The 9,890-nt window shown below is 31.5% G+C and overlaps 1 long non-coding RNA gene across 1 annotated transcript; it reads left to right on the forward strand.

Moving 5' to 3' along the window:
• Positions 1–343: 343 nt before the first annotated feature.
• On the forward strand, positions 344–4,961 carry LOC143074598 (uncharacterized). Its single transcript, XR_012977957.1, has 3 exons — positions 344–510; positions 1,806–1,950; positions 3,982–4,961. It is a non-coding gene; the product is annotated as an uncharacterized LOC143074598 (long non-coding RNA).
• The last annotated feature ends 4,929 nt before the right edge of the window (positions 4,962–9,890 follow it).

A 9,890-nucleotide genomic window follows, 5' to 3' on the forward strand; every position in this document is an offset into this window, starting at 1 on the left:
CGACTGTCCACCAGTTTAGAACTTATCCAATATATTGCTGATGCATGTATTAAACTATACTTTAAGATTTATATAAATCTTGAAAATATTGTACCTCATTTGTACCTGTGCAAGTGCTGACGAAGCGAACTGGAACACTATTTGAGGGAACCAATTCAATATTTTCAAGGAACATACATGTACCTTGTTTACAAAAAAGTCGATCGTCCTCCATTTTAGAATTTGTTCGAGATATTGCTTATATTAACCTATGGTATAAGTTTTATAAAAGTCTGGCAAAAAATGTACCAGGAGAACACTTACAAGTTCCTTCCAAAACTAAAGCATACGTTGTTCTTTTACTTTACAGAAGTCACATACATCGGATGTTTTACCGACCCTTCCCGAATTGATATATTCCATCCTTTAACGAAGATTCTAGATGCATCCTTCATAGATGAGCCATCCATGACAATTCCATATTGCTTATCAATCTGTGAAGTAGAAGGACATACATTTGCAGGTTTGAGGGTAAATTACTGTTATATCTAATGCAGCTTGACTACATTGTAGCAAAAAATAAAATAAATGATCATCAAACAATTCAAATCTTTTCAAATTTTCGTTCACCTAATCATGTTACAGAAATGCAGTAAGTAACACAAAGTTTTTGCTTAATCGCATGGTTTCGTTTCTGCTTTCAATATGTATTCGTCAGTATGCTGTAGCAATAACTCGAAATTAAATGTTTAGTATTTTATCTATATGATCGAATCACTGTGGATCAACTCTATCAATCTAACGTTCTGAAATGAAAACAATACGTTAAATAACTGTTAACCTGTGATGAATTGTAATAATCGTGTGGATCGTGACAACCTGTCAAATAATTGAATGGTATATGGATTTTTACTGCATCATAGACAGTATTATAATTGATTGATTGTTGGTTGCTTAATGTCCATTGGCGAATATTTCATGCATGTTTAGGACAAGTTAACAATAACTACAAAACACTAGGTAGGTCTTGTAACAATAGAGGCCATCCGGGATAATGGTCGGGGAAATTTCCATAGACATTTTGCCTTGCAACAGGCAACCTACGAATCCCTCAAAGAGCGTGGAACTCTCAACACGAGACATATATATAAATATATCCCGCACATCCACGCGGACGGCCCACAAGCGTTTTACTGCCAGTTGGAAGACCAAGTGACCATATTTCATTTCACCAGTCACCCTTGGGGGAAAAATTATAAGTGAAATGAAATGTTTGGTGGAAACTGTTAGTAAAGATTCCATTTAATTTATACCCCAAATAAACCAAATGTGTACTGACCATTCTTTATGGGTATTAATCTAGCGTTGTAATCCCAACCAGTATAATTACTGATACATAATAACTTGAAAATTTTTTCATACAATGCTGCATACTTATAGAAAGTGAAAGACGTGTATTTAGAATTTGCTAAAAGTATTGTTATTCGTTAGTATTATGCAACAGTAGATGCTTCGTTTGCTTTAACGCCATTTGATGGAAATTAATCTATACTACTCAAATGATGGAGGATAAAAAATAGAGAAAACACATAAAACACACAATTTAGTGATAATAAGAAGCATGTAGCTACAATGTATCTCCCTAAGTACACAAATTAATTCATGCTGCATTTTATGTAACTTTAAGAAAAATTAGTCTATAAAATGCATTATTCAAAAAAGTATAACGAAAGAACTGAATTCCAAGGAAAATCCATAAAAAAACTGTCAAAATCAAACGATAATAATCAACTACAAAATAATATAGTTTACAATTTTTCTTGTAGTATGGGACGAAATGCTACTGTGATTCCGTTATAACGAAAGATCTGACATTACTACAGCTTCCAAATACAAAGTGCACGAGACCTTGTGGAGGAAATGCTACACAATACTGTGGTGCCATGTTTAAATTAGCTCTTTACCAGTTAAGTGAGTACAACTTTAACATACCATCTATTATGTAATTATATGATACTTTAGTTGTTTTAATAACTCTTTATGGAAGTGAAAATTGGGGTGTAAGCCAGGTGTTCAAAGATTCAAATCCATTTGAACATTTACATATTAAATTTATTAAAGAAATTTTAGGAGTACAGTGCAAAACAACAAATGTAGCCTGTTTAGCTGAGACAAACAGAACCCCTTTGTACTTTAAAATTCAGCGTTCACCTATAAAATTTCTAAACCACATTGTGAACTCGCCTAACACTTTAGTCCATATAATATATAATAATATAAAGAAAACAAGTAAATGGGTTAACATTGTAAAAGACTGGTAAAATAAATTAGGTTTTGGTCATCTCACTTTTAATACTATTAATTTAAAATATCACATGAATACTATCCAACAAAGAATCTTTGACGTGGCTAATTAAAAAATGAATTGTTCTATCAATAAATGTGAAAAATTAGATTTCTTTTGTCATACTAAAAGAATTAGAAAAAGGCCCCCATATACTGATGTATGTAAACTCAAACCTGACCGATCAGTTTTCAGTTAATTTAAACTAAGCAAGCTAGCAATTGAAAGAGGGCGTTATACCAACATTGAAAGAAGGAAACGCATTTGCTTATCCTGTAACAGACAAGAAATTGAGGATGAATACCATTTCTTCTCAATCTGTCCATGCTATACATCATTGATGGATACCTATATACAAAATATTAATAAAAATCTTAATTTCAATTTTATTAAATTGCAGTCCGCTATAACACTGAAGCATTTGACTGCACTTTTAAATAGCAGTCTACCAGTCATAAAAATCCCCCTAAAGTATATTAATGATTGGTTTTTATTGAGAACATCTGTATAACTTGTATTTTTTTTAATATGCAACCTAATTTTTATTTGTGTTCTTTTAATTTTAAATTGTTCTTGAATCTTTATAATGTGTTAACTATCGATATTTATAGTCCTTTTTTTACCACTGTCACTCTAATATAATTATAATCAATTTAACTATTGTCACTTTGTTGTCTTAATTTTGTATGCTATAACCATTTAATGTTAATGTGTTTGTGCTAATAAATATTATCTATTGTAATATGTTTATTAGCAAACATGCATACATCACATTGACAGATCAATCAATTGACAGACATACTAATGTACGTACTCATGCAACTTGATTGACTCAAAACTTTATGAATATGAATGAAATAGAATTTTTTGAACTCCCTGATCTTTCTCCAGACTTAAATCCTTTTGAACACATGTGGAATCAGACGCTTCCGTTCTCGTCCAAATCCGCCGACTATCACAGATGAACCTCATGTCGCATTAGAATATGAATGACAAAACATCCCCGCAATATAGTCCGAAACCCTTTTCAATTGATGAAAATAAAATATTAAAAGCTGTCCTACTAGTCCATGGTTGCAACATCCGAAATTGAACACTGTCAGTGTGAACTACAAGAGCTTAATACGTCATATTACTTCATTGGGTTGATAATTGACAGAACTTTTTGTTTAGCGATTGATTAAATATTAGTATTTTGTTATGAATTTGTGTGATATATTATTTATTGTATTGAATAACGTACGATTTATGAAGGTGTTGCGTTTTTTTAGGTCCGTCAATATACAATAATGATCCACATTTTCTGGATTGGTTGGTTCTATTTTTAACTAAAAATATAATCGGTTTATTACTCTTTATAATAGATCGGGCAAGATTATCAAGATATACGCTCTTTTTTTATAACACAATACTATTGTTTAATCATGCACATACACATACATATGTAATATGGTTTCCAAGATTTCCGTCGAATTTTAATCTTATTTCTTTTGTGTTACTGCTAGTGTGGTATGTATGTAGAACATTTTGAACAAGAATATTATGGTAGATTGGAATAATCAAGACCTATAATTAAGAGAATATATAGCTTTTTCAAAATCAATTTTACGTTACAGTTATAAATATTGATAATAACGTCATTTCTCTTTTCGTTTTAGATATATCCTCAGAATCAACGTCAACTATTGAACGTAGCAGCTCGACATCAATGATTGCACCATCTTCAACACTGACAACATCTCACTTTACTTCTCCAAAATATACATCAACAGGATCAGAAACCCCAGACACAACTTCATTGATAAATATTGAAACTACTGTCTCGGTGACAGAAGAACCTTCTGCTTCAACAAGTACAGAAACTTCTACTTTATTTTTCACTAACGCTACTTCTCATGTTTCCAAAGAGACTACACAATATATGTTATTTGCAACCACTATTTGGACTCCCCCTAACAATACATGCAGTTGTTTCTGCTATAATGTGAACTCTCCTGCATTTAAAGAAAAAGTTGAAAACCTCATTAAGGAAGTTGCAATTAACAAAAAGTTAACATCCTTATATATTAATTCAAAAATCTGTATGAGCGAACAGAGAACGTCGAGTAAAATGATTGGGGCTGTAGGTGTTTTATGCATTTGCGTTCCACTGGTAATGATAGTTGTTTTTGATATAAGTAATTGCTTTGGGAGAGAAAGAAAATACATATGCTCACAATATAAATGATTCAAACAAATATTTTATCCTGAAGAACGAAAACAAATGTTATTAGCTATTTCTAACTGTTCTTTGAAAGACGATAAGATTTTAGTATGATTTTTTTCAACCTTGTTTTAGTTGTTTGCTTCGCAAAATATTGATAAGATGTTGGAGTTATGATATCGAACAAGTTATACGCTTTTAAAACTTAAAACTTAAGAATCTGGAAATTCCATCATGAGAGTTATTTTGTTTCTATGTATTCGACAAACTTGAAATGTTACAGAGACCATGGAGCTTTTGATTTGAGGTTCCTACTTAATGAACGTGTCAATGATATGTAAGTCAAGGTCAAATGTAAATTAGATGTGCTAGATTTCGACCTTTGCTGTAATTTCATAGTTAACCACGATAAAGCCATGGGATCTATTGTTTTGCGTTGTTATCGACTCCTAGGAGTCGATATTAAGAATTGAACGATGAACACTCAGTGCGTGAATTTTTCTTGTACCTGATTGGAAGATATTACGAGACGTGAATAATCAAAGTTTATTGATTGGTTAGGACAATCCAAACCTAGTAAATGTCCTTCAATCCCGTAGAGTATCGGATTTGTCCTGTCTATTTTAGCAATTAGATCATTTGCCTGGTCATTAATCATGCATATTCATGATATTGGTACACAGGTAACTTTTATCTATAAATAGTCGAATCTTCTGGAGTTTCGTAAACAACAACGCTAAACGATACTTCATAACGTGTGACCTCACGTGTGTGGTAAAATTTGTTGATTGATGCACGTGGCTATTCTAGTAAATGAATAAATCAACAAAGCGAGAGCACTTTCCATTTTCATCAGCTAAGAGTCTACTTAGCCCATTTTGAAAGGCTAATGCTTGTTAAACACTTGAACTTGAAAATGTCATCCGGAAGTGACATTATGGTTACTGCAAGTTGCCATGTGTTTCACTGATTTCATTTATAAGTTCATATAAACAAACAAGTTTTTGAAGTTACCTATCAGATGACACTGGAAGTGAAATTTATCCCTTCTTTCAGTACAGACAAGTATCTAAAAACCGTATATTTTTAATATAAGCGTTTTAATAGTAAGCGATTTAACCTCTGTACCTGTAAAAAGGATAGTATTTAATGTAATTATATAACCGTTTGGTTGCAATATATCATTTTTGCATTATCTTAAAGATATCGTAAAAGAGAACTTCCAACTGCTGTAAAACTTGTCCAACGTCAATTAGTTATAGAAACATTACAACAAAAACAAACATAAAACTGAACAAACAAGACCCATCCACCTTTTAATTCAATATTCGTAATTTCGTTTTTTAGTCTAACATGAAAGTTGTAACTACATTTTCGGCCCGTTATCGTTTTATTAACTCTTCGATGTAGTGCCCAAAGTTCAAAACCAAAACTGTAGAAGGCATTAGTCCAAGGATTTAATAAAAATATTTTGTACGGCCAGTTGGCTATTAAGGTGGTACCCAACACTTTCACTAAAATTAATTTGGCTCGTTTAATTTTCATAAAATTTTGTCAAAGTATTTACTGTGACCCTTTAACATGTTTAACAAAAATATAAAAATTTCCAAAATTTTGAACCAACCGTTTTGTCAGAAAAATTACACTGGTTATATAGCAGTTTGACAAGCACCAAGTTTGATCATTGAGAAGCTTAATATACCCTTTACAACACAACGTAATTAAAACGTTAAGCTGACTTTACAGAGTTATCTCCCAGTAGTATTACATTGTAGGTACCACCTTAAAACCAAAATTGGTCTCAAACATCATTTAAAGTGGCATAAGCTATGAGATTAAACAAACAATTTTATCCAAAAAATGTTTTTCTGTAAATCTTTACAAATAATTGATTTGTGCTTATTATTCTAAGTCTGTGCCTCGTACATTTTATTTTTCATTCTTTGCTTTTAACTTTTATATGTTATATATGGTATATTAATATGCACTGTGTGCTGAATTGTGTTGGTTTCATGACTTGTGTATGTGTGTAATATTTAATACATATATAAAAAATCAAGGAAACTCTTTTTATTACATTTAATTTTACAAGTTGTGAATTGGATGAAGGGTTATCTCTTTGACACTCACATCTTCATATATCTACTTATATGAATAAAATATATATAGGACTACTGTATAACACTGACTTTATAGACGACACATATATAACTGAAATCATAACTGTATCTCTTAATGAAAAGCAGTGTTAGAAGTTATGAATTTAATGCAAACAGTGCACCATAAACACGGAAGCAAACATAACGGATATTGTTATGTAAACAATACTCATTGCAATTATATTAATTATACATGTCAATCAGTAATAAAAGTATCACCTCGTTGAATCTACTACATAGATTAATCAGATCAAAAGATCGATTAATTATCATTAATCCTGGAAGCATTTGATATAATTCAATCCTAGTTAGGTCTACTTGTCTGTATAGTGTATGTGTTTTTACAAGCAAACATGACAAACTTGTAATCTACTTTAACATTAATGAACCGAAAACAAGAGATTCCTGATTGATTATATGTCGCACTATAAAACCAATGGCTAAAGAGGAACTAATTTTTATTCAGTGCCTAGTTACCATCTGAACTGTCTTGTTAGGGACAGTTCTTTTATACAACTACGAACGTGACTTTAATTTAGAAAGAATTTTGTTTATGATAGGTACTTACTTTTAGAAAGCCTATAGCCACAAATAAAATGGTTATAAAAAGTGACCATTACTTTTGGTCTCATATACTTAACGTTAGGTCAATTAAAGCCAAACTATTAAAATCTAATTAAATACGATGACCACATGTTGCTGAATGAAAAAAACAATTGTCATCAACTTGAACATCCCTTAAGCCAAAACATGTACATATAGAAAGTAGTAGTTTAACAATAATACATACATTTATAAACTTTAGAAATTATGTTTAATAATTTCAATACTTTCGATCACTGCATAGTGTTACATATCCCCCAATGTTCTAGAAATATAGCATAAATTTCTTTGCTACAAATATAACACTACAGGATCGAAAGATACCTAAAATAAAGAACCTGAAATAAAACATAAATATATATATTGTATAAAACAATCAATTGATAAATTTTACATAATTGTTCAATTTATTGTCAAAAGTTCTATGATATCATTCTCCATCTACCATTCTCGTCTACCATTTCTCCGTCCACCATTCTCCGTCCACCATTTCTCTGTCCACCATTTCTCCGTCCACGATTTCTCCGTCCACCATTACTCCGATATCCTTACTCCGACATCCATACTCCGACATCCGTTACTCCGACATCCTTATTCCGATATCCATACTCCGATATCCATACTCCTACATCCTTATTCCGATATCCATACTCCGATATCCATACTCCTACATCCTTATTCCGATATCCATTACACCGATATCCATACTCCGACATCATTACTCCATCATCCATAACTCCGTCATTTGTATATACAATATATAAAGAAAAGTTAATTGTCATGTTTGTATATATATGAATAAATAAAAAGTCAGTATTTGTGATCGTATAGTGTTTTAAAACATTGTTCGTTATAATCGAATAGTACTTCAGTATTTACACGTTGTGTGTTATGCTATTACTTCAATTTATATTCGCACTGTTTGTTCTGCTAATTTTAGCAATGGATATAAATTATTAGCCACTTCTTCCTTTGAGTTGTCTAACATTGGTGCAGAGGGAACATCTCTGGAGGTGTTAACATCACCCTCGGTCTTAGCCGACACCAGTTTGCTCACTCTGTCATACTTAGGGGCGACATTCTGCATCTTGCAACCACTTCCTCGTTTGACTGAACAAGGTAACTTTTTTCTATATTTACATAATATGAAAATGACAATACCTAACAAAAGAGAAATTACTAGATAAATTACGTAAGACACCCAATTTGGAAAACTTGAATCTTCTTGTATGGTTTGTAAATTTTTCAATTGGTAAATCAGATTATCCATTGGGATTTCTTTAATATTTTTCAACTCTTTTGGTAGCTCAGTCAAGTTAAACTTCGGTAAGAAGTCATGGAATGGCTTCCACAGTTTTCGCATTGTTAAATTATAATTTTGAATAACTTTCGTAAATGGATCATCCTCAAGAGTATATGAAGATTGTCTACTATAAAACGGCAAAAGCGTAAGATAGTCATTAGTCGCGGTACATGTCTCATTTAACGCTAAAGTATTCAAAGGAGGGTTAATTATTTTAGTAAACGTTGACTTTTGCTTATATTTTTCACAAACAATGGCAAAACGTAAGGGGGTGTTAGTGGTAACTAACCATGAACCTGACGATATATAACTTGCCATTGGAAGAACTGAGTTTGGTTCTACTACAACACTACAATATTTATCAATATCATTTCGTTTCTTCAGGAACAAAGAAGTTATACAATTTTTACTTAAATTAATAGGATAAACAGGACTTATAATCTTACAAAATTTTGTGAAAGTGTTTGTGCATAATTATATTTCTTGTTGTTTAAGCAATACATATTTTGACCTTTCTGCATTAACTGCAAAGTATTCTACATCCAAATCGTATTTTGCAACCATACCTATACTTGTATGATTCTTTTGCATGGGCATTGGTAAATTAAATGCCTGATAAATTTCAAATTTATTATTTGAATCGAGAAGAGGAATTGAAATGACAACTAATATTCTACTGTCATACAGGATAGTGGAACATGTCAAGAACCTATAAAAGAACCACAGGTTTTCTTTCGGATCGTTAGTCAATTCTAAATATTTTGGAAGTTTATCTTTTATTTCAATAAGAAGACCTTGTAAATTATTTGGTGTTATCGTACTTGGTGAAAGATGGCCCAATGAAAGCATGTTCAACTGATCTTTTATATGTTCTAAATAGAAAAATCCTCTTTGGATTAATTGTTTTAAATCCCCAGTTATTAAATCTAATTGAATATATATTTGCAAAAAGTTTTCCAAATCTATTATTTGTTTTTCAATAGCCTCAGTAATATTGACCAAACGGATGTCTAAATCTTGCAACCCCCTTGATAATTTATTAATGGCGTCTCTGTTTTGAGATACCTCTAGCCTAGTTATGTTTAAAATTGATAAATTCTCAGTCAAAATGTGTGAAATTTTCTTTTGATTTTGTGCTAATGTACGAACGTTGCCCTTGATTAAATTAATATCGTCTTCTGTCAATGTACCAAACAAAAAACTCATTGCGCTACCTATAAACGGCAAAACGTTTGTGTCGATGTAAAGTTTTGAAATCGTCGAATGTATCAGTTATCGAACGATGCATGTCCATTAACA

This window comes from Mytilus galloprovincialis, chromosome 5 (assembly GCF_965363235.1).
Source record: "Mytilus galloprovincialis chromosome 5, xbMytGall1.hap1.1, whole genome shotgun sequence".
Classification (NCBI taxonomy): Eukaryota; Metazoa; Mollusca; class Bivalvia; order Mytilida; family Mytilidae; genus Mytilus; species Mytilus galloprovincialis.